Raw genomic sequence first — 26,871 nt, forward strand, 5'->3', positions numbered from 1 at the left:
TTCTGCCTTCAGCAGGCTCCTGTGGCTGGCAGGACACCTGGGGCTGCCTGGGAACAGGCTGGCTTGCCTCTGGAGCAGCACAGGAAGGTGGCAGGAGGGTGGCTGGGTTTTCTGGTGGCTGGAGAAGGCAGTGGGCACGGTGCATGGGGAGCTGGAAGCCAAGATGGGCTGAGAGATGGCTGGGTGCTACTAGGTAAAAGGTGGACACACCACCTGGTGGCTTTGTTTTGTGCACAGCCTGATCTGTGAGGCATGCTGTGAGAACACATATTCAACTGGGCTCTAGAGGGGTGAGACAGATGGATGAAGTCAAGTCTGCGCACCACAAAAGGTTTTTGGTAAGAGGTGCTGAACTGCCAAGCCTTATTAATTTGGGCTGTTTCTGGGCATGTCCAGTAGCACAATGTTAGGTGCCTGAGCAACTTTAATATTAGAAACATAGGCATCTAGTTGCAGATCCAGAGTCTGGGTACTTAACAGCTAAGTGTGGCAGTACTCAGTACTGAAATGTCCAAGTTCTGTGGATCTGGGCCCTTAATTCCACCTAAGGGCTATTCTAGGACATTTTATAGATCTAGCTCCAGTCATATAAAGTAGGAGTTAGGCTTCTAAGGGCTTGTTCACACCACGCTATCAGGATATCCCAGCTGGGGAGTCTGGGAGCCTTACTCACCAACTTAGATGCTCTCCAAACCAGCAAATTGGATGGGCATGGTGTTCAAGGTCACCCCTAAACCCTGGGAGCCTACGTGCTGGGTAGCAGCTGCTACAGATGAGCCACCTCTGAATTTGGGGCATGCCTACAGCTGCCTGTGGGCAGGACCTGGGTGCAACATGCTTGGGTCCATCCAGGCTGGGACATGTGCAGTCTTAAAGCCTTTTGTGACTCTCCTCCTAAGTCTGAGGCAGGACTAGCAACAAAACAAAAGAGGATATTTGCCCTTGTTTCTAATATTTGGCTACATCACATTCGGTAAACAACAATGAAACTTTCCCTGCCACTTGAAGCTTATCTAGTAATTCTACAACATAAAGCATTATTAGTGTAAGCGCAGGGATATTTCCCAAATGAGAAGGTTTTACGTTCAGTGCCTTCCTACTTCTCTGTAAATTACAGTGCATAAAATTCAGTAGTCAGCAAGATGCACGGAGGATGCATCTAGAAGATGATCAGGGCACCAAAAGCAAAAAGCAAAAAAAAAAAAAATGTTGATGACTATCAAAAAATGAGAGAGAAATCAGTATCAATATTCAGGGAACATGAATGATAACTAAACTCTTTATGCAGAGTGGAGTGCTCTAGTTATGTCAGCCCTTGGCAGGTCTAAACTGTGACCAGCATTTACACAAGGCAGATGTTAAGCTGTGTCATTTATATAATACTGGCAGCATAGCTGAAGAAATTCTTCTGCAGACTGATCCTCCTCCTGCATAAATTCTGCCCCAATTTTTTTTTCGGAAGGCCTTTAAGTATAACCATGTTTTCCTGATTCACTGGGTGTGACTGCCTTCATTTTTCTTTCTAATCCTCTACATTATTGTTCTCAACTCAGCAGGATGCTACAGGTGGGCTACAGGGACAGAAACAAAGATGCTTTGGAGGGTGTCAACTAAGCACCCCCAATAAGCCAATGAGAAGAGGCAAGGTAATGCTGACCCCACACTAGTCTACGGGCACTTCCTCAAAAACAGGGGACAGTAGAGTGAGCACAGTGCACACAATCAGGGACAAGTTTTCAAACCAACAAGAGGAAGTTCTGTTTTATGCATTGCATAGTTAACTAGTGGAACTCATTGCCACAGGAAGTTGTAATGGCAGATATTATAACTAGGTTTTTAAAGACGGGATTAAACAAATCCATAGAGGATTTATCCATTGGGAGCTATTGAATAGAATAGCCAAGGATGTACCTCCTACCATTCCTAAACTGGGGAGGGTATGAGAAAGGCATGTAGACGTGACCTGTTAACATATTCTTCCTCTTATGCATCTAGAACTGTAACTGCTGGAGTCAGGATACAGGGATAGATGAGTGACTGGTCTCACCCAGGATAGCACTTCTTATGCTCTTACAATGGGTATGCTAATCAGATCTGCAGAAAGGTATTGCTAATCAGCATGAACATAGCACCAAAGTAATACAGCTTTATTGTTGCCAGTTCAGAGTTAGCTTAGGTAACCATTAGGGCTGTGTGAAGCTTCAGACCCTGTTTTGATTCAGTGGAGATTTGGCCCAATTCAGTGGCCAAACCTCCAAATCTGAATTGAGTCAGAGTACCCTTTAATTTCTGTGAATCAAATCAGAACCCCCAAATTGATTCAGAGAAATTTGGGAAGATTTGATGTTTCAGACATAGACACAGCTTTAAATGTTTTTTTTACATACCTCAAGGTACCAGGTGGCTCGTGAATGCTGACATGCTGGAGCAGATGGAGTATCCCACAGAAGCGCAGGGAGGGGGGCGGGGGGGCAGCACATTCAGCAGCAGATCCAAAAGTGAACCAGAAGCACTTCCAGTCCACTTCTAAGTCTGTTGGAGAGTGTGCAGAGAGCCTCCCCCAAGTCCCCCTGCAGCTTGGCAGCTGGTGCATCCTGGGTCTGGGGGGGTACCTGGGGTACCCCTGAAGCCAATTGTTGAGCTGGGGAAGCATGGGGGGCCCCCCACATGTTTGGTGGCAGGCCCAGAAGTGGACTGGAAGTAGTTCCAGTCCACTTCCAGGTTCGCTGCTGAGCAACCAGGGGCCCCCCTGTGCTGCTGTGGGGTGCTCCATCTGCTCCAGCATCACAGAGTTCATGAGCCACACCTGGTACCTTGAGGTATGTAGAAAAAACATTTAAAGCTGTGTCTATAGCCCAATCGCTGATTCTCTGAATCAGCATCAACTTTTCAAGTTCAGATTTGGCCGAATTGAATTGGGGACAGCAATCCAAATCAAGTAATCGAATCACTGTCCCCAATTCGGGCCAAATCCAAATCAAATACAGCCCATTTGGCACACCCCTAGTATCCATTCATAGTGCTGCTTTTTGCCAACGTAACACTGCACTTTACTACAATCCCTCCGGTTATATCTAGACTACTTCTGGTCGCTCCTATATTCCTTTTGGTTCTGGAGATTATGTGGATCACTTTGAAGCTGCTTACTAGGTCAAAAGCACTAGTCTAGGAGACACAGACTAATACTGAGATGAGTTGGAATATCTTCTTAGGACCTGCTTGCTTTTCATAGATTTCATAAACATTAGGGGTGGAAGAGACCTCACGAGATCATCAGGTCCAACCCCTGCCGAAAGGGCAGGAAGTCAGCTGGGGTCAGATGATCCCAGAAAAGTGGGCATCCAGGTATTTCTTCAACGTGTCCAGAGTAGGTGCTTGCACCACTTCTGGGGGAAATCTATTTCATGCTCTGGAGACTTGGACGATAAAGAAGTTTTTCCTTATGTCCAGTCTAAAATAGTCTTCCAGCAGTTTGTGACCGTTAGACCTTGTCTTCCCTTGGGGTGCCCTGGTGAATGGATATTCTCCCAGTTCCTGATGCCTACCCCTAATATACTTATAGGCTGCCACCAAGTCACCCCTGAGCATTGTCTTCTCCAGGCTGAAGAATCCCATGTCTGTCAGCCTCTCATAAGGCCTGTTCTCTTGACCTCGAATCATGCACATGGGTCTCCTCTGGACTCTCCTTTCTAAAGTATGGAGCCCAGAATTGGATGTAGTACTCCAGCTGCAGCCTCAACAAAGCTGAGTAAAACAGAAGGATGACTTTTTGGGTCTTGCTTGAGATGCATTGGTAGATGCAAGCCAGAGTTTTATCTGCTTTGCTGACCATGGCATCGCATTGGTGGCTCATGTTCATCTTGTGGATGATCATGACCCCCAAGTCTCTTTCGGTTGTGGTGCTACCGAGTGTAGCACTGCTGAGCCTATACGTATTATGTGGATTCTTTTTCCCAGAGGTGAAGCACCTTGCACTTCTTTGTATTGAATGTCATCAGGTTTTGATCTGCCTACCTTGCAAGCCTTTCCATGTGAGTAAGCTACCTGCGTAATTTAGTTAAGCAAAATTTAGATCTGTAGTCTGTGCAAAACTTTAGAAAGTATGTTCCTAAAATAAAGCAATAGAGATTGGTTAACAATATAAGAATTAGTAAAGTCATTAATATAGTTAATGATCCTTAATTACATAATGGAATGCCTGTTATATGATTCTTTTATTCTGTCAGTATTTCCATGCATTATTGATAGCTAATTAGGCACACATGAAAGAGCTGGGAAACTATTTGCAGCAAACAATTTCTTTGACAAATCTCACCTCTCTTTCTGTTTGCGAATTACTTATTAGCCAAGTTTGATTTTTGCAAATTTCATTGTTTCTCCCAAATTATTCAGTAAATCTTTTATGTGAACATCTTTCAGCCTACACTCTGGTCTTGAACTACTTGCCGTGACTATTGCTTTCTGTGTATGTATTATTTTTAACTATTGCAGTGTGATGAATCAGGTGTCACATTCTGTTCTCTGTCTGGATGAACAAATCTAGGGAACAATTTGGCTCCCCTTTGTGTGCCTAAACGTCCCTTTTCTAGTGGCACAAGGGACTTTCTGACACTTAGGCATAGGCTGCAATTTAATTTCACCAGCAATGTGGCTACTTATGCATATGTGCGAAGATGGAACATGCACAATAGTTTTCATGCTGGTTTGGCATGCGCGCAGCCTGGGTTCACCCATTCTGGGCAGGCAAGGGCTTCCAAGTCATGAAAATGTAGCAACCTAGAATGCTATGACAGAAGAGAATAACAGATGAGAATGACAGCCCTCCAATGGGTTAGACTGGTAATTGAGTGGTTAGGACACTCACCCAGGAAGTAGCAGACTCAGGGTCTAAGCAACCCAATGTAAGTCTGAACGTATAGTTTTCTGACTCTCCAACAGAGTGCTTTAACACATGTCACATGTCAGGCATTACCCCAATCCAGGGCTCTTTTTTTTTCAGGTGGTCCATGAGAAGCCAAGAGAGGGAGATTTGTGGAGCCAGAAGGAAGCAGACCAGCTAGAGCAGCATTTCTCAACCCATGGGTCGCAACCCAAAAGAAAGTCAGAAAAAGATATGAAAGGGTTACAAACAAATTTTAAACATGGATCAACAAACTTTAAAAATGGATTCTCCCTTAAATGAGAAAAATTTGGGAAACCATAATTTTTCCATTGCTGGCTGCAGGTTGTCACTGGGGGCTGGGGCCTGAGGGTAGGAGGCAGCAGGTCGGAAGTGAGCTTCACTGTGTTGGGACTGGCCATAGATGTTTACAAATGGATCCTGGTACAAAAAAAGGTTGAGAACCACTGAGCTAGAGCATATGTGGTTCACTAAGATAGTTGCACCCCCCCAAGAAGGGAAGGAGCACTGGGTCCTAGGTTAGACTGACTCCCAGTTGGGCAAGACCTTCTGCACCGCTATCCAATTACTATTGAATTCAAGGTGTGTTAGTTCAGGTTTGAAAGGAGGACTGTAAAGTAATCTTGATTATGCCTGACATGTGGTAACTTCCACTCTGTTTCTAGAGAGAAAATTACCTCATCCTCCTCCATCCATCTTGCTTTTCCTGCACTTATGCTCAAGCACATGTATGTGTCCAACCAGTGCATGGCCTACTAAAGCAGAGGCAGGGCCAAAAATACACAGGGAAATGTCTAGAAAAATGCCATTTAGGTGCAGAAAAGGAAACAGAATTCCACTATTATTTTGGTGAGTCAGCCAAACACGGCATGTGAACTCTTGTCCTGGGCTGCATTCATACAGATATTTGCTACATTTTGCCATGCCAAAGCATAGTGATAAAAAATAGAATTTGGATTATATCATTGCAGCAACCGCAATTTTTCTAGATTAAGGCAATCTATTGCTGCTTTTACAGCTAATACAAAACCCCTGGCTGCACCAGCACCTTTTTGCACCACTATGGTTGTGCTGATAGTTACATGGGTCCTAACCGATGCAAACTGGAAAAACAACTAAACTTAGGGTCCTACTGCTACAATTTTAGAGCTGCTTCATCTTCCTAAATTAGACGTACTCTAGACATACTTTCTTAAGAGACTGGTTAACCATAAGTATTTGCTCTTCCGTATGTTACCATTCAAATTTGTGCTTCAGGTTTGATTGCTACTGTTATCCATAAGCAGAGAGCAGTAGTTAGCTGTGTTAGTCTGCAGCTAGGAAAAAGGCAATGTAGATACACACTTTATAACAGACTAGCTAAATAGGGGAAGGGAGAACAAGCTTTTGTGAACTCATGAAAGCTTATGCTCTATTTCTACCGTATTTGGTTTACAAAATAATATCTACCCTGTCTTCTGTGATTTTATCTGCACCTGTTTTCTACCCTATAGAAACTGTTGTGGGGTTCATTCTAAAACAAGGCTCCTGTGTGACAAGCTGTAGCAGGGTAGCATCCCTGGGGTGGCCATAAGGCCCTGGAGGCCCCCAAAAATTCTCTTTTTGCCCTGCTCACTCTAGGAACAGTCTCCCCTTTGCTAACTTGCCACACCTTGTTGTCTTCTATCCCTATAAAAGGGATGCTGTCCCAGGGCTTCCCAGACCTGGTCTTGTTCTAATGACTACCTGGTGGCTGTTGTTCTTTGCCTCATGGGCTAATTGCATGGTTCCATACCCTTCCTACACTATGCCCCATGCCTCACAGATGGCATCATCATGGACTTCCTTTGTTGCATGTCTATACTCACTCAGTCTTCCTCTGGGCTCTCAGACCCCTCCTAGGCTTCACTCTATTCCTCAGCCCCTCCCTGGCCCACTGGACCCTTCTTGTTCCACTCTTTTTGCCTTGCTCTGGGCTGTTTGACATCCTCGGCCCCTGACCAGGCCTTGGGGCCTCACTCTGGGCCTCTGGACTCCTCTGGTCCTGGTCTTTCTTGGCCCCAGCTGGGCCTCTGGACCATCTGGTCCTTCCCTTGCTTTAATTTTGGGGTGCATTCCCTTAGCCTTTCCCCACCAAGGGATAACCCACAAGGCAGTAGGAGCTAGGGTTTTAGGGCACCCCAAACTCACCCTTCCCTGGGGTTCAGCCCTGGTGGCACTTTCTAGGGGCTGATCCACCACAAGCAGTCCCACTGCTGTGACCTCAAGCCCCAGTAGGATGCAGTTTTTGGTCATACCCAGGATCAGCTTAGGCCCTAGCCTCTGTCCTCAGAGCTGTACTGTCCCTGTCCAATACCCTGGCTACAAGCTCCTTGGTCCCTTACTGATGTCACCCCTCAGGGCTCCTTTGGCCCTGCCTCTCTTTTCTTAGCCTCTCACCTTCACTGGCTGTCATCCAGATCTCTCCTTCTTCCAGGCTGCCTCTGACCCTGGTTCTCCTACCTCTGGGCCCCGTGCTCTTGGCACTATCCCAGACTCGCCCCTACCTCCATTGGCCCTGCCCTGGCCATTCTCATTCTGGGCCTCAGTTCTCTGACCCCTTCCTCTCCAGCAGTGGCCCCACCTGGACCTTCAGCCTATCCCACACCTGGCCCCACCTCAGGCCAGATGAGAGCTCTGGGCCCCTCTCCTGCTATGGCAGTCTCCCACTGTGGCTACCTCTAATCTTTGGCTCTTCCCTGAGCCCTGGCCTCATTGCCAGGCCAGCAATATTTGACTGGGATCAGTTTTCTAGTCTGCTAGCCCACACTCACTCAAAGGTATGTTCTTTCAGACCCCTCACCAGGCCTTTTACATTGAGCCCCTCTCCCTGGGCTTCCTTAGGATTACCATACAACCAGATTTTCCTGAACATGTCCTCTTTTTGGGTCCTCTGATCTCTGTCTGTGAGATTTTTTAAAATTGTGAACAAATGTCTGGAATTTTGCTGTGCTCAGCATCAATGTTTTTCCTGGCACTTCCCGGCTTGCCCTTGAAAGGAGCTGCTTGGGGCTGGGGGGAGTAGGGTGGGTGATTGCAGGCAGGGGGCAACATGTGTATGTGCGCACACATGAGTACATACCCAGCATGTAGCCAGGCAGGGTGATAGGAGGAGCCCCAGCAGCTGGATCCAGGTGAGTCTATGGGGGGGCGATTGGGGACCAAGGCTTGGGGACTCTCCATTGTGTGTGTAGGCGATGGGTGTGTGTAGGGGGGGCAGGTGCCTGCTGGAGCTGGGGGAAGCTGTTCAGGTACAGGGGAAAGCTATCCAAGAACTGGGGTTGCAGCAAGGCAGGTGGGGTGGGGTGGGGTGGAGATGCCTGTCCCTCCAACAGTGGAGGGGGTTGGGGGGCTTCAGGGTCAGTGGGGAGATATGGGACTGGGCTGGCAGTACTCAGACAAATGCCCTTGTTCTCAGGGGTGGGGCAGGGCAGCTTGGAGATGCTGCAGGACTGAGGGGAGCTGGAGGCTGCAGGTCAGGAGTGAGAGGCACCAGGGGGCAGGGGGGCTGTGGGTCAGGAGTGCAGGGCCCTGGCATAGCCAGGGTGCTGCAGGTCAGGAGTGAGGGGCAGCAGCGGTGGGGGGGCTGTAGCCTGGAAGTGAGGGACAATGGTGTGGGCAGGGGTAGCGGAGGGCACCAGCATATCACTGTCCCCCCACAATCATATATCCCCCTGCCAACAAGTGCCCTCTTTTTTGGAACTGGAAATATGGTAACCCTAGCTACCCGCATGTATAGTAACCCTAGGTTCACCTGGACCCCACAGTAGGTCTCACACACTAAGCCCCTCTCTCTGGGCTCCTCCTAGGCCTCACAGTAGGTCTCATACTTTGAGCCCCTCTCTCCAGGCTCACCCAGCCTCCACCTGGGTGCCTATCCAGCCCCTTAGTTCCTACCCAAACCTCCAGACTGATTCAGACATTGCACTTCCTGCTGACCTTACAAAGCTGCAGCCATTCTGCTGAGGTTATGTTCCCCCAGCAAGGTCCAAATCTTACTGCTGGGTCTCCCTCAGGGCTTATGATCTCCGAAGCATATCCACCAAGGGATAACCTCTCCCTTACCTCAGGGCTTATGATCTCCAGGCTTATAACTGCTCCCAGCCCAGCCCTGCTCCTGAGTCAGGGGACTCCCTCTATCAGACCTAGCCTCATCTGCCGGCTTCTTGGCTCATCTAACTCCCCATTAGCCCTGGCCCGCACCTGCCAGTGGCTTCACAGGCTGCCTGACCTCTTAAAGTGGCATATACCTCAAGTGCACTGCCACACAAGACATCAGTATTGTACATACATGGCCATTATTTAACATATATTGCATATCCTGTGGGTGTAGACCTACAACACATTTAAGTTAGAATGTTCTGTATTAATTACAGAGGAAAAGTGGAACAAAAACATGACATACAGCATTTACTTTGAAGGCAATGCTAATCTGCAGTGTAAAGTTACTTGTAAGGAAATTAGTACTCAAATAGAAAGTTACATGAGAATCATAGGTCACAGAAGGCCAGGGTTAAGGAGGCTTAGCTCCCCCAAATGTGGGGCAGTGGGTAGGGTCACAAGGCAGCTTGCAGCTGGGGTGGGGAGGGGTGCACACACAGCTAGGATCACAGCCCGACATGTGGATCACTAGCTGCCCAGCATGACAAGTAATTATCAAACTATTCTGTGAAGGGGAAAGGGCTGGGGGTGGGGGGTACAGATTGAGGCCCCTGTGGTAAGGGAGGGTATTGGGTACAGGCAGGGGCAGGGGCTCAGGTGAATGAGACTCCGGCCGGGGCAGGAGGTGGGATGGCTCATCCAGGGGTGTTGGGGGGGGGGAGAGGGGGTCCTCCCACTGTTGTGTGTACCCCATGGGCATGTGCTCCCCCGACCTGTGCCTGGAGCTGAGGTGGCTGCTGCTGCGCACTGCACTTTGCACCCAGATGAAGCTGCAGCTGCTCCAGGAGAGGTGCAACACTGCTTGCCTGCCACCACTGGGCTGCACTGCACATCTTTCCACCCAGCAGTGGGACGCACATGGCATTGTGCAGGTCCAGAGGCACCAGGGCACAAAGCGCAGCTGCAGCCATCTCCGCCCTGCACACAGATTGAGGGGGGCACATGCCCTCCAGGCCTCCACCAGGGTGCACACAGCATGGGAGCTCCCCTGCACCTGCAGACCAGCTGCCCAAGCTCTAATCATCCCATCACCCACTCACCCCAGCCCCTGCCCCTGCCCCTTGCTGTGACCTGCTCCCTCCCTTACCATGGAGGACTCGTTCTGCCTCACCTGCCCGCTAAGACTTACCTGTTGTGGGGGGAGGGGGGGGCAGAGTGTGCACATACGCGTACGTGTGCTCAGCCCCTCAAATAATTTTTTCTCCCTCCACTTATGATGGGTGTACAGTGTTGTGTGCCCACTACTATTGTGAGTTGCACTCTGGGGGAGCTATCTGTTCAATGTACACTGGCTGTCACCACTGGCATGTGTCCAGACACTGTAAGGCTGGTGTTACTGCTCTAACAGAAGATATCGGATTTACCCAAAGAACCTTGTCTGCCTACGTCCTTACACCAACACAGCTACAAGCTACACCCCTGAAACATGCTCAACTTAACACTTACTAAGTGCAGTTAAAATGTGAGAAAATCCACATTCAAGCAGTTTAGTTCATCTTAAATGCCATTGTGGCATTGCAAAATTGCAAGGATTATCTAACATACTAACTTTAATACATGCTAACTCAACAGGGTCCCAGTGATTTGCAGCTGTTGCAACTGACCCTGTGACTACACTCTACCACGGTCTACCTCAGGAAGCTAGCTTGGGGCATCTGGCTGTATGTCCAGTTCTAACTGCAGAGTAAATTTTCTGCAGAGTAAAATTGAAACTAGTCTGACATTACCATGAATATCCACATCCTGTTTGTGAGTTAAGTAGTTCACATATGAATATATGACTTCCTATAAGCTCATGAATAAAATATGTTATTTATATGCAAGGGGAAATGATTTCTGTGGGTGATATCTTTTATTGGACCAATTCCATAGTTTTGATAGGCATAGACAAGCTTTTGAATACAATGTTTTCTTCTTCAGGTCTGAAAGAGAAGCAGGCACTGGGAAAGATTAAAAACAGTTTGTAGGGTTGTGGAATTGGAGAAGAGAAAATCTCAAAGGCAGCAGATAAGCAGGCCATTCACTTCATCCCCACCCACAACAGCTTCACTCCCAACAACCAACACTTCCTCCAAACCATGAGCACAACTATGGGAACAAAAATACTCCCTCAAAGATGACCCCTCTTCATAAGCCACCTGAGGAAGAATTTTTAGAAAACTGTACAGCCACTCTACCTGCATTACTGCAATGATATTTTCATCATCTAGAGTGAAAACCTGGATTTACTTATTCACTTCCACCACAAAGAAATCATCCCTAGATCACATTCTCTGTGGAAAACTCTTACACTAACATCAGCTTTCTAGATACCAGGACCCACATCTGGGTTGGCGTTCTATAAACCACTATATTCAGAAAATCCTTGCTTATGTCTACAAAACCAGCAATCCTCCCAAGGACATCAGAAACGTCTTACTCTACACTCCTGACCTGCAGTTCCCTGCTCCCCCTGCTGGAGGAAGCCCCAGCTACCCCAATCCCAACCAGGCCCGTGCATGGCTGCTCCAATTCATGCAGGTGGTGGCTGAATGAATCTGGCCCCAGCGTGGGCCAGAAGGAAGAGGAGGGGAGTCCTGTGGCACCCCTGACCCTGGACTGGGGCTCCATTGCTGAATCAGGTGGCCTGGCCATGGCTTCCTCCCCCTGGGCAGCATCTCCTGGCTGCTCCACCCCTGTGAACATGGGCACAAGATCCTGTGCTGCTGGCCTGGCCACAGAGCTCCCCGCTGGCATCAAAGCGCTCCTCTGCCCACTTCCCCAGCTGGAAAGGCAGGCAGCTCCCCAGCCTCCCAGCTCCCCTGGCCCTGCTGCAGCCCCAGGACCTGGCCACCACTTGCCAGCACCACCAGGCACACTCCTGGCCTTACACCCAAGCCCTCCACATACCACTGCCACCCATACACACATACAGAATCCCCAAGCCCCGGGCCTCCAACCCAGATGACCTTCACCTGAGAGTGCTGAAAGAGCTGGCTGAGCGCATAGCAGTTTCTCCGGCAAGGCTGTTCAAGGAATTGTTGAACTCAGGAGTTGTCCCTAATGACTGGATGAAGGTGAATGTGGTACCCATCTTTAAGAAGGGAAAGAGGAATGAGCCTGCCAATTATAGACCAGTCAGTCTGACTTTGGTCCTGGGGAAGATCTTTGAAAAGAATTGTCCAGGAGGAAATCACCCACAAGCATAGGCGATGCATGACTTCTGAGGCTGGTGGGTCACATTGACTGTCCGCAGGTGGCAGTGGCAGTGGTGGTGTCGGTGGTGGGGGCATGGTGGCAGTAAGCAGGGACCGCCTGCAGGTGCCCACACTGATAGCGGCAGTGAGGGTGGGCCAAGTAGGGACTGCCTGCCAGCAGCTGGGGAGGTGTCGGTGGTGAAGGAGTCCCCCCACAGCCAGACGCCAAGCTCAGAAGTGGCAGTGGCACTTCTTTGGGGGAGTGGGGGGCACCAGCGCTCTGCCTGCCCCCCCATCACCTAAGCCAATAGCACTCATTCTTGGGGGAGCACCAGCGCTCTCAGGTGGTGCACGTGCACCCCCATGCACCCCCTCTGCATTGCCTATGCCCACAAGTTTGCATCTGGTGGGGTACTGAGAAGCAACCAGCATGTCTTTGTAGAGGGGAGGTCATGCCTAACAAGCATGGTGTCCTTTTATAACCAGATAATTAATCACCTGCACATGGGACAGGAGGTGGACGTCATTTACCTAGATTTCAGCCAGGCCTTTGATACTGTTTTCCATGAAATCCTCTCAGTTAAGTTCAAGAGTTCTGGCCTAGACCAGGTTACAGTGAGGTGGGTTGGGAACTAGCTCAGTGACCGATCCCAATGAGTCTTGATTGATGGGGTGGCCTCATTCTGGAAGGCCGTCTCCAGTGATGTACCCCAGGGATCTGTGCTTGGGCCTGTGCTTTTTAATATCTTTATTAATGACTTGGACAAGGGAGTGAAAAGTGCAATGATTAAGTTTTTGGATGATACCAAACTGTGGGGACAAGCAGGCACTTCAGAGGACAGGTCAAGGATTCAGGATGACCTTAATAGTCCTATGGGATGAACAAAAACAGATGAAATTCAACATGGACAAATGCCAGGTCCTTCATCTAGGTAGGAAGTACCCTCACCATATCTATATGATGGGTGGTGGTCCACTGGCTGGCACTACATCCAAAAGGGACCTTGGGGTGACAATTGGCCAGAAGATGAATATAAGCCACCAGTGTGACCAAGTCCCTCTAAAGAGAAAATAGAGCTCTGGTATGCATCAGCAGATATGTCACCAACAGATCCAGAGAGGTGCTCTTCCTCCTCTATTCGCCACTGGTGAGGCCACAGCTTGAGTACTGCATCCAGTTCTGGGCACCACAGTTCAAGAAGGATGTGGACAAGCTTAGAAGCGTGCAGAGAAGGGCCACCCGCATGATCAAGGGCCTGGGGGACCGGCCCTATGAGGAGAGACTTTGGGATCTGGGAACATTCAGCCTAAGCAAAAGAAGGCTGAGACACAACTTGATAGCCCCCCCACAACCCCCACCAATCCCCCAGGAAGACGCAGACCAGTGGACACAAGCTAGTTGAGGAAAAGATTCAGCTGGACATAAGGAAAAGCTTCTTTTCTGTACAGGTAACTAGAATCTAGAACACACTTCCAACAGAGGTAGTGCAATCACCATCTCTGGTGGTCTTTAAGAGGAGGGTAGACAGATACCTCGTTGAGTTCATTTGAGCCCGACTACCTCCTGCCCATGGCAGGGGACCAGACTTGATGATCTCATAGGTCCCCTCCAGTCCTCCTTCCTATGATTCTATGATTAACCTTCCCCCTTCTCACCGCCCTAGACTTACCTGTATCCAGCTGCCGAGGCTGGTCCCACCCCCCTGCCTGGTTGAATGCCAGCCACCTGCATGTAAAGAAGACGTGTCTAGGAAAACCCAGGTGTATGGTAATCCTAGACAATGCTGACATGGATTGCAGATGCTTGGTCCTAGCATAGCTGTCCACTAGCCTGAAACTGTGGCCATACTGCAGCCAGGGAGCTAAGAACTGGGGGAAGGGATTGAAGTATGGGCACAGCTCCCAGGAGCCTGGCCCCAGTGTGGGCATGGGGAAAACTCTCCTGCTACCAAAGCTACCCAGGCCATGCTGGACTGATGCCAAGCTTTTCTGGCCTGTAACTTGAAAAGTCTGGCCATGGCACAGTCCTCCAGTATTTGAGGGTGCTTTGATCTCCCCCTTGCCCAGGGAGGCAGTGTGTTGCTTGGACTGGACTCAACTGCTGTAGCTGAGCCAGAAGCAGAACTCTTCCCTTTCAAAGTCCTAACAGGGACACCCAGGGTGACTCTGAGCAGTCTGGGTCAGCCAGTCACATGGCTGCCTGTGCACTGCTGCCATCTCTCTCAAGGCCAACTGAGGGAGAGTGCAGAGCATGTTGAGATCTGTGCATAGAGGCCCCCTGACTGTGCAGTATCAGCACTATCTCCTACACGGGTCTCAGCATTCAAACATCTGCCCAGGCATGTCCAGTTAAGTTTTTCTATCAGAAAAACAAACCCGAGAGAATTCTCCCAGGTCACTTGAACATGCGTATACCGCCACTGACTCTAAATCCTTGCCAAGCAGCATGCGTAACACACTGAATGAAGAACTGGGACACCTGGCTTCTATGCCTGGTTCTGCCACTGAGCAATTGCTTGGCCTTGGGCAATCACTTTAATTCTGCTTCCCTTATTATCCCTTGTCCATCCTGCCTATGTGTATGTAACATCAGGACTTCAGTTTTGGTTAGATTTTCTGAGTGCTAACTTATATTTTTCATTTGAAGGAAAATCAGGATAGCACATAACATTTCCAGTAGCACCCCAGCTTCAAAGGTACAAACTGGTGGTTAGTTTGCAAACAAAGCTTACCAGAGTGTAATAGTCACTTAGATGTCAGCAAATCTTCTGAGCTTTTCAACTAAATATTAAGGGATCATTTAAGAAAGGTGATGTGCTTGACATACATTTTTTCAAGAGGTGTTTGTATGTGAAAACAATTCCTTCTTTATTCAGCTGTCTTTTATACATTACGGGGTGATGTCGTACTAAAAGGACCAACAGAAACACATCTCTACTCTTCAGCTACAGTTACATTCGTATTCAGTCCTCATTGCCTGATGAGCTGCAATTTGCCTGGTTGATTGATTGTTCACACTGTGTAGGTGGTCTCAGTGGATTCATACAGGCAGGTTATGCTTTGGAGATCATAAGCCGGGTAGATGTTAGATTCTTCAAGGGTCCGTCGTTCCAACAGCTTAGCAGAAACAATCCAATATTGCTGCCTTTAAGACAATCTCAATGAATTTGGTCTGAAAAGGTGATTTTGGGACTAATGTACATCTCATTCCCAATTCTGGTAAGTATGACTGGCTGAAACCAGGAGGAAATTTGAAAATGAATCAGACTTGAAAAAAAAAAAGAAGAGGTAGTTTCAGTTTTGCTCTGAAGTTATATCATAGCTACTCGCTAAAAGAATGTGCTCTATAGTTACAGCTAATGAATTAGCATAAGAATCATTTTTATTTCCTCAACCCCACCCCCCAAAAAAAAAACTTTTACTTGGAACTTATTTAATAAAATAGATAAAGTTTTAGTAAGTTATATGAATAATATCTAAAAAATATCCATTTCATCATCTATGGAGAAAGATGAACAAAGAGGAATTAAAACAGAGAGATCTCAGGTGTATGCATTCAAATTTGTCCTTTGAATATTCTAAAGAACAGAGCAACTGGTAAGTGATCTCTGCAATATCCAACAAGTATACTGTAGCAAATTATCTTATTTCCCCTTGCATATGAACCAAGTTAATTGCTGCAGGCAAAAAAGTAGTTTTAATCATAAGTTTATGTAATAGAAAATCATCTACCTTCCTACCTATCTTCAGGATATCCTAAAATTACTGTAGGCTTTAAATTATAAGTGACAAGTGATTTTGCAGTACATCATGGTTAGGGTCAAACTCAATACATCTTAAAGACCTCAAGTGAACTCTTGGTTCCACTGAAGTCCAGGGCAAAATTGCCAATGACTTCACTAAAACTAGGGTTTCCCCCTCTGGTACTCAGTGCAATCATTGCTTTCATTTCATTCTGTTGTGTCTAGGAACCCCATGATCAGACTGAAAATATGTTTGGGGTTGACAGTTCTAACTTTGCTTGTCCATTTTGATTTAGTTTTTGCAGAGTAGGCACAGCTCAGGTTGCCACTGCAAAACAGCTACATTGACAGTACAACACCTCTACACTGGACACTTCTAAAATAATCCCCTTCTGGCAAGGGATGGGGGAAGTCTTTCCTTGAAAATCCCTGAACTCAGAATTTTGGACACTTTCTCAAATGTTTCACATTTGTTTTCTTTGCAGGGGGATGACTTAATGTTTTTAAAAGTTACCTGTTTTACATCATGAAATGTTGGTTTAATTATGGTCGGGAAGATATTTTTTTATCAGATGGGGCTCGGATGCCACGCTGAAGCCAGATGCATATAAGAATCTATCTGTCTATCTATCTATCTATCTATCATCTCACAAACCTTGATTACATGTGCATTTGAGCACCTGCACCCATTCAATGGCCAGCTGAGGCCAAGAGGATTTAGCAATGCTGCCAAACCCTACATTATGAATATGGAAACCCAGGTAGTGATCTGTCATTCTCTCTAATATAACAATGAGAAAAGTGAACCTAGACACAATGATTAGGGTGCAGAGCATCTGTGACGTATGTCACATCAGCACAACTGCTTTTAGTTGTCATCTCTTATTCTGTGCACATTGCGTTGATTGACAGGGGCCCAACATGTTGATTCATGCTATTTAATTACTAAGTCAATGGCTAAAAAGGTTAGGGCCATCCATGATTTGATCACAGATGAGGTTCCTGACTTTGCATACATTACTAACGTCTGCCTGGCTGACACTGTAAAACCATTATCGGCCCAGATGTCTCCTCTGAATCTCAGCTCATGGGGGACTGAAAAATGGAAGACACACAACATGACTTCTTAATAGAGCAGACAAAGGCATGAAAGCAACTTAGTAGCAGGAAGTGGAAGTAGGGAAAGTTTGAAAGAGAAAAAAGAGGCATATTTTTTAAAATGTGTGTAAACTGACCATTGGAGGAACTCACCAAAAAATGTGGGGCATTTGGGTATGCACAGTAACTCTAGAACACATAATGTGCAACCCCAGCAAGTTGCATGATTGGAACAGCCAAAATCATGGCATGAAATTAGCACCACACGTTCCAGCTATGGAAAATAACTAAGTTTATTACAATCAAAGTTGTTTTTCCATTTTTTTAAAATTTGTCTGAATAATTACTAATTCAAAAATAAATCTGAATAAAAGCAGTTCTAAAAATAATTAGCAATATATCAGTAGGAAGTCCAGCAGTCCATTCTTATTTTTAAAAAAGCATTTAATCAGTTTAGGCTTGTGTTTATGTCATTTCAATGAGCCTTAAACATGTCCAATAAAAGACTTATGATACATCTATAAGGCGTTGCATAGCACCATGTGTAGTGACGAAGCCATGTCTCAATGAGCAAGGCTGTTACATTGAAGCCATATAGCTAACTTAATGTGGTACTCTGCTTGAGTTAATTTAACCTACAGAAAAGGGAAAATAAACCTGTTTCCAGGGTTACCTGGGTAGCCATTTTTCCCAAAAAGTAAATATAAACAATGATATTCCACACTGCTATCATTGGACGTTTCCAAAATCATGTCTTCCATGGTCATGGCATTAGAACCCAAACCAAACTTCTCATTTACTAAGCTACTGACATCCCTACCCTGTTATATGGGTGTGAAACTTGGATGACATTTCACAAACGAATGAAAGCTTTGAAACTTTACCATCAACAATATCTTCAGAAAATCCTCCATGTCAATTGGGAAGACAGAAGAATGAACACCAGCTTTCTGGTTCAAGCAAACACTACTGTCATTGAAGCCATGTTTATAAGTACCAGCTCCATTGGACAGGACATGTCATAAAGATGCCTGACAACCAGCTCCCAAAACAGGTTCTATACACTCACTGATGGGCACCACTGATGCTCACTGATGGGCACCACTCTAGAGGTGAGCAAAAGAAAAGATTCAAGGACACCTTTAAGGCCAATCTAAAGAAAAGTGACATTATCATCAGTACCTGGAGGATTTGAGCACTGAACCATCCCCAGTAGTGCCATGCTCTATGATAAGGCATCCATCATTTTGAGCAAAGGCACCTCACTATGAAGGCAGATAGATGAGTCAGACAAAGGAAAAGAGCTGTGACCTGCCATAACCAGGATTTCCTCCTCCTTCCGGGAGCTACTTCCTATGTCTGCAATTAAACACATAGATCTCAGATTGGCCTCCTGAGTCATCTGTGAATTTACCAGTGACTTCCTTATTTACTAAAAGACTTTCATCCTTGTATCAATGAGGTAGCACCATGAATAGAAAACCAAGTCATGTCTGAATGAGCTAGCTTGAGAGCTTGAGCAGTATAGCTGCATTAGTGTGCCACTCTCTGGGTGCACCTACATGAGCCATTTACTGTGCAGTAGACCAATTAACTGAGCTGCAAAAGTTGTATGTCCACATGTGCACCCCTATTAGGCTGGAGTATGCTAATTTACTCCACAGCAGGATAGTACTTGTAAATACTTATAAGTATTTACAAGTACTATCCTGCTGTGGACTAAAAAACTCCACAGCAGCACATATGTAGAAACTGCCCCCAACTGGATGGGGCATGAAGGTGCTTCAATGAAGGGGCTGCCTGCAGGTTAGCCTCATGCTGAAGCACCGTGATTCATAAATTCATAGACATTAGGGCTGGAAGAGACCTCAAAGATCATCAAGTTCAGCCCCCTGCCCCAGGGGCAGGAAGTCAGCTAGGGTCAAAGGACCACGGCAAGATAAGCATCCAAGCATTTTTTGAATAAGTCCAGAGTAGGTGCCAGCACCACCCCTGGAGGGAGTTTGTTCCAGGTCTTGGTGGCTCAGACAGGAAAGAAATTTTTTCTTATGTCCAGTCTAAAATGGTCTTGTAGGCGTTTATGACCGTTTGTTCTTGTTTTCCCTTGAGGTGCTCTGGTGAACAGACATTCTCCCAGATCCTGATGTACACCCCTTAGGTACTTATAGGTAGCCACCAGGTCCCCCCTGAGCCTGTGCTTTTCCAGACTGAAGAGTCCCATGGCTCTCAGCTTCTCTTCATGAAGCCTGTTCTCTTGCCCTCTGATCATGCCCCGCCAGCCCCTCCACAGCACATTGAGCTAGGGAGAGTAGCCCCAGGCTGGCAGGCTGATCTCCTGGCCCCTCTGCCAGCTGAAGCTGCTCCAACCCAGGTCAACATGCTTCAGTCTCAAGCACACATGTAAAAGCACACCTGGGACAATAAACTACCATGCAATAAGCACTGGCGTTTATTTCAGTACATTAATATGCACATGAAGACGCACCCCCTCTGAGTTAATTCAACCTGATGACAAGAGTAAATTAACCTGTTTCCAAGGTGAGGCAGAAGCTCAGCAGTTCCTCAATCAGCACCTCAAAGTCTTGCTTTGGGTGTTCAAGTTCTCTACTAGGTCTACCACAGGGGCCAGATTCTATTCCAGCTCTTAGGCACAAATGGACCTAGGCAACTATGTGTGATCCTATTCCACCCTTCTTGAGTCTCTGAGAAATATTATTGTAAATGGTGGGTGGGTTCCTCTCTTTCTGGCTCGTTTTTTGTGACTTACTCTTAAAGGTAACAGAAGAGTGGGCGAGTCTACACAAGACACTACAGTGATGTAGCATTGGTAAGCATGAACCGTAATGCCGATGCTACAGTGCAGTAACAATGAGCTACTTCACAGTAGCTCACTGCTACTGCTCATTAGAGTTGGAAGCAACCTATGTGCCACCAGAACTGCACAGTAATGGCAGTTACTGCAGTCATTTTGTACTTCCTAAAGCAAGTACTAAATGACTGCGTAGTAACAAGAGCACAGTTGGCCTTACGTATAGACACACCCAGCGTGAATGGATTTTCAAGGACTAGGCCAGCATGGAACAGAATCACTCCTTTCAGGAGTCAGGACAGCAGGCAGGCTAAGTTGCTGGTTACCTAAGTAGGCCTAGCTGCTGAAGCCTAATTGCCTCCAATCTCAGCTTCATGGCTATGTCAGTCTGCAGGCTCTTTCAGTGTCCTGGAGCCTACTCATCAGAGCAGATGCCTCTAGGTTTAGACTTGGGCTTCCAACCCCTTTTTTCTAGTCTCCCACTTCCAGTTCCTGGTTCCTATTGATTCCAAGTTTCTTGTTCCTTGGTCCTATTCATTGGTTTCCTGGCTTCATTCTTCTTCTTGGCTTCTGCCCATTGGCCACTTCCTTTTCTCCAGCCTTGCCGGCTCCTGAATTTTCTCCTTGATCCTGATTCCACTCTAAACCCCTGGCTTCTGACAACTAACTCACAGTTTGGTGATCACCCAGACTCTACTCCCTTACTGCCTGCATGCTCTGGATCCCCAGGCTAGTCACTTTAGTTTGGATTCCTTCTTCCTGCTCCTGGCCCTGCACTTCCACCCCAGTGATTGCCAAATTCTTGGTCTGTTAGAGACGTTGGCCTTATAACCCACCTGCTCTTGATTCCTGCCAGCTCCTGATTCCATGAATCATGACTCTACTATGGATCTTGTCTGTCCCTGACTTTGACTGCTGCTGCTCCCATTGGTTGTGACTAGGTCAAGCTCCGAGTGCCCATGTCCTGGTTGTAGCCCTAATACATAGGCAGCTAAATCCACCTGGGCATCTAACCAGTAGAATAAAATGTATCCCCAAATGCTTTGCTCCATATGAATAAATTTAATGAATCCAGTAATTCAATAATTGATCACTGATTATATTTTTTAGCTTTAACAACTCCAGTTACCACAGTATTTTTTCAGTAAGCCCTATATGAAATAGAGAGAAGTCAAAAGGATGTAGTATTAGATTGCTGTTTTTGTACTTTTCCTTACCTCCTTTTTTTTCAGAAACCCAGAAAAATTAAAATAAAGAACTGTCTATGAAACAATGCACTGCTGCTTAATATCAGTTTGTGTCTAGTGCATTCTCGGCATGTTGACTGCCTTTGCTAACAGTTTTCTTCTGTTTGCTTGTGGTTACGTAATTGTTCAATTTAGCTTGTGAGTTTCAAGGTCAACCTGAAGTCAATTCAAGATTACCAAGATTTAGCTCCTATCAAACAGGAACAGAATTTCAAAATAGTGTAAGCAATTTTTTTTCGTGTGTGTCAGGGGGTGTTCAATTTTTTTTCTATTGTATTTTATAAGCGTGGAAGATAAACTAATTGTATGGACTAGGCAATCTGTCTAGAAACTGCCAAAATACCCATGTTTAATCAAGTTACTCAACCTTCCTGATACCTGAAAAAATATTGGCCAACTTATTTTTCAGTTAAATCCTTCAGGCAATACACTGCCCAGAGTTACATCAATTACAGTCTCATCAGAATTCAACCCCACTGCCAGTGTATATGGGAGAGAGCTGAGAACATAAAAAGTCAAGATAAACGGAGAGCAACGAAGAGGAAAAGATCCCTAAACTGTGCTGCTGACTTTATTTTCTTGACTTTAAACTTCCAGCCACTGGCTCCAAAGTACATAGTAGACAAATAGCACAGTGTACATGTAATTCAACATGTGTAGTATTTGTGAGTGTGAGGATGTGTGTGTGTGCATATACATACATGTAAGTGTGAGTAAATTAGAACTGGTTAGAACATTATTTTCTTGCAGGAAATTTAGAGGTTTGGGAAAACTATAAATCCAAAATATTATAGCTGAAAATTGACATAAGCATATTCTATCCTGAAACCTGAAATATTTTGATTGCAATATTCATGCACTATAGTTACTCCTTTTGGTGACCAAAAATAGTAATTACAGAGTAATCATGTTACTGTGGTGTATCAGACAATGTGGAAGTCAGTGGGGCTAATAGACCAATAGAGGAAAATGGGAACAGGAGACACCTGAAATTCCAGTGAAGCATTGGAGCCACAATTAAGAATCCAAATATAGTTTGCATATAAGCAAAAAGAAAAAACAACAACCAGTTATTTCATTATGCAACCAAAAAAAATTCCACATTTTAAAGAAAATCAGATATAACATCTTCCTTTAACTAAATATTCTACTTTGCATCACAAAAACAGTTTTGATAAAAAATTCTGACCGGTCCTAGAAAAGACATATATGTACATATGCACCACAGTGCATGTATATCATAGAGCAGGAGGCTGGAAAGGACCTCAAGAGTCCATCCCCCTGCTCAAGACATGATCATTGTGCCTAAACCAGCACAATAAAACAATAATTTGCCTCTTCAAGTAGTATCACATTTTTAAGCCTCACACAGGGTGCATCTACACATGAAATTAATGTGACACAATAAACTCTGACACAAATTGCGCTGGAGTTTATTGCTCCTGGGTGTCACGTTTGTATGTGCACCTGTGACCACAGCATGTTGAGGCAAGCTGGAGTAGCCCTGGCTAGCAGGAGACCCTGGGGGCAAGCCAGCAAGCCCAGGGCTGCTCCAACCTGGCTCAATGTGCTAAGGAGGGGCTGGATGGGGCACGAGACTGCTTCAGTGTGGGGCACCTTTGTGCCTCAGCCAGCCCTGTCAGTGTCTATATGTACATTGCTGCACACTGTTGTAGGATAGGACTTGTGCTTACAAGTACTACCCTACAGCAGAGTTCATTAATTTACTGCGATCTAATAGGGCTGCACATGTAAACACTGAGGGCGCCTATACATGTTCAGCGAAGCTGATCTGACGTGCTGTAATTACAGTGTGTCAGAGTAGTCTCAATAGTCTTTCCTGCCCAGAGCAGGGGGGCTGGACCCAATGATCTCATGAGGTCCCTTCCAGCCCTAAACTTATGGGAATCTGTGTGTGAGTCTGCTGAAGCATGGTAATTGCAGCACTCCAGCAGACTCTAGTGTCATGTGTATCAGCGTCCCTGCACTGGAAAATAGTGGTGGGGGCTCTTTAACTAAAGTTCATTCCATGATGCTGCTATACGTGATGCTCAGGGCACTTTTATTAGGGTGGCTCTCAGAGCTGTTCTAATTAAAGCGCCCCACCCAACTCCCAGAGCACATATATAAACAACCTGAGACTTTACTCCTGTGGAGCTTATTAGGCAGCTCTTTTTCAGTAATTGTCCCATGTAGATGCACTCAGAATAACCTGCAAAGATTGAATCAGTTCATTTTTGACTGTCTTTACTTAGCTCTAGTCAAAATGTGTAGGACCACCATGCTGACATTTAGCTATGGGCCAAAAAATTATTGCTTATATCAAATCACAAACTGTTTTTTATAACACAGTTTAAGAAAACATGTCGTCTTTGTATTAAAAAACTCAATGTTATTTAATATCAGAAAGTCTTGAAGATATTTTTATCCTCCCTTTAACACAGGTCTGTGGAATCAATTTAAAATTTCACTAAAGTTGGATATGAATGAGACATGAGTGGCAAACACATTATCAATAATCCATGACACACAAGATGAGTATATTCTAGTAAAATGTTTCTGGCTCTATCTAATCTCTGCCAGAATTAACTACCATTTTATAAGCTTAGAAGTTCAGTGAGGAACCTAAATGCACTTATAAAACATTCTGTCATGTAAGCATACTGCATCCACTACACACATACATTCTGAGAGTCACATGAGTTTGCATTAAAAGCAATGCCATTACCCGCATATGCCACTACAAAAATAATCATATTTCTGTTGAATAACATCCTTCATTATGTTTCAAGGGTTGCAAAAACACAGCTGGCTGGAAATGCAAATAAAATATTCAGAAATATTCCTCTGAAATGTTAAATATATTCACTTCAACTATGTACATAACTCTGTGTTCACTTTCAGCAAATCTTCAAGTGATAACATTATAATAGCAAACTATTTGCAGAAAGCAAATTTCAAAGTTCCAGAGTTGAGTTATCAGAAAAAAATAATTTTGCAGTCATATACAACTGTGGCACTTTTTTTTTTAAATGCTGCTTTCTGACAGTGGTGTACAACATGATTGGAACGAGCCATCTCCTGGATCCTCTGACAAATGTCCAAAAAGCTTACCATTCCAATCCTACCTTCCGAAAATGATACCAAAAATCCTGTCCTCTTGCCCAATTACAGAAGATAAACAAAGCCACATGGCTCTTCTAGCCTACTCTATACAGGCAATTGAGCTCAAATTTTCACCTATTTATGCTCATGCCAGATAGTTGAAACATGACTAATCTTAACTGAATAATCTGAAATGACGAATACAATTAAATAAAGGCCAATCTAATCCCAGACTTTACAGACACAGCGAATGTTATATAATTTATCTTTGTGAGGAGTTTGTTCATTTCTCCTGAGATGCACAGAGATGAATTTGCAGAGTTAAAGCAGAGTTAACTTAGGTAGCTTCTGTGTGAACTAAGCTGTAGTACCTGTTTGTGTCTCTGTACAAACCCAGAATTTTATTAACTTTCACCTTGTCTATGCTCTCCATCAGCAATTCAAGAAATGGGGTATTTATCAAATTTTGTGACCATCTGACCTTCTTGAAGTTAACACAAAGTCAGATTGACCTATTGCTGAAGGCATCAAGAAATTGTTGACTCATTAGATGATGTCTAGATCAGGAATGGCCTAACAATTTGACCCTGAGATCACTGAGGAGCTACATCCCATTAACCTCAAAGAAAGGATAGATGGAGACGGAAAGAGAAATAGGGGACAGAAAAATGCAGAAGAATAACAGGAATAACAGCTAGGAAGGATAGGTGAAATACAGCCTAATAACTGCAGACTGGTATTTTCAGCTACACCTGTAGTGCACTTTAGACTGTAACTGGTAATAATAGATCACTAATATTTTGACCCCATGCATCCCAGTTCCAACATTTCACCTTGGTCTGAAAAGCTATCCAAGATCAACACTACATCGAGGGAGTGCCACAGCAGTACAAAAGAGTCAAGATATCTAGGAAAAAATCTGTGTCATTACTTTTGGCTTGCATATTTGTGCAGGAATAATCAAATATTATGTTCCAAGGCCTCACCTGATCACCACCAGGAGCACCTCACTTTGGAATCCAATGCATTGAATAAATAGGTCCCGATCCTATTCAAACTAGCAGGCATCTAAGTGGACTTAGGCACTAAGGGCATTTGTACACGTTTGTCCCGCAGCTCCAGTCACTTTTAAAAGCACCTGGAGCTGCAGTGCATATATTTATATAAACAGCGAAATGCTGAGAAAATGGTGGCAGTGCACTTTTGAACTGAAACGCATTGAAGGTGTTTTAGTTCAAAAGTGCACCACTGCCATTTTCTCAGCACTGACGTGCATTTCACCATTTATACAAATGCATGTGATGTAGTGCTGGGTGCCTCAGCTTGCTTGTGGAGCAGACTCGATTAATCGAGTCTGCTCCAATGCACTGGAACTCCAGCACATCAGAAAAGACAAATGTATGTGTATAAGTACCCAACGTGTGATTGTGTTCCACCCTACTCAAGTCCTGAAAATCCATGCATGCAACCTCTTTTGTAACACCCCATTCTTTTACCCTTAAGACTAAGTTAAAAAAAAGCAATGAGGAGGAGAAGGGAGATCTACCTAGCTGCTGTGTTACTGTTTCTCAGAGACTTGAGTAAGGTGGAGCAGAATCCCACTAAAGTGCCCATGATTGCTTACATGACTAAGAGTCGGAATAGAACCTGTGCCTAGTTTAGGAGAAATAGCCCAAAGCACTACTTTCAATGGAGAGCGGGAACACAGCATGTGCACTCCAGGAGGTGAATTCTACTTCACCCTGCAAGGGGCGCACAGATCTCCCATTCACATCAATGGGCAGCAGTTGGGTCCCTCCCCAGATGGATCATCAGGTGTACAGAAGGTGCATAGCTCTCCATTAATGCCCATGGGGAATTTTAAAGCACACTAAGATATGCTCAGATCAAGCTTCCCTCTAAGCTATGCATCTGTGCAGCCACACACAATTAAATATCTTGCCATGCACCAACTTTTTACTGCTGTGCGCCTGCCCAGAGAGGAGCTGGGCACGGAGTGCAGCGGAGGCACTGGGGCCGATGTGGGACATTTACCAAAGGTAAGCTCCTCACTCCTCATGCAGGGCAGGCAACGGCTCCTCCCCGAGGCGAGGCGGGGAGGGGAAGGGATGGGGCTGGGGGTTGGGGCTGGGGGCTGGCACAGGCTCCACCAGCTCCAGGGAACTGCTCCACACCCCTGCATCGCCATGGGGAGTGAGGAGGCAGATAGCATCAGAGCTGGGGAGTGGAGCAGTTCCCCCAGAGCTGACAGAGCCTGCAAAGCAGTTCCCTGGAGCCGGCAGAGCCCACACCAGTCCCCAGCCTCAGCCCCCAGCCCTGCCTTTCCTAACCTCAGGGAAGAGCTGCTGCCTGCCCCACATGAGGACTCATGCGAGGACTCTTACTTACTTCGGTAAGTGTCCCACACCAGCCCCAGTGCCTCCCTTTCAGTTCTACCAATTGATCGTGTCCAGCCCATTGCTGCCCTACAGCAGTCCACTATGCTGCTCTGGGCAGCAGTTAGCATGGGGAAGGGTGGTGGCTAAACCCTGTTCACTCCTACCTGGACACTTACTGTGGGACACTTACCAGCTGACCGTGCCAAAAGGGGGAGGCAGGACCGAAGTGGTGCGCT

The sequence above is a fragment of the Gavialis gangeticus genome, unplaced genomic scaffold, assembly GCF_001723915.1.
Source record: "Gavialis gangeticus isolate Ggan-Ray unplaced genomic scaffold, GavGan_comp1, whole genome shotgun sequence".
Taxonomy (NCBI): Eukaryota; Metazoa; Chordata; order Crocodylia; family Gavialidae; genus Gavialis; species Gavialis gangeticus.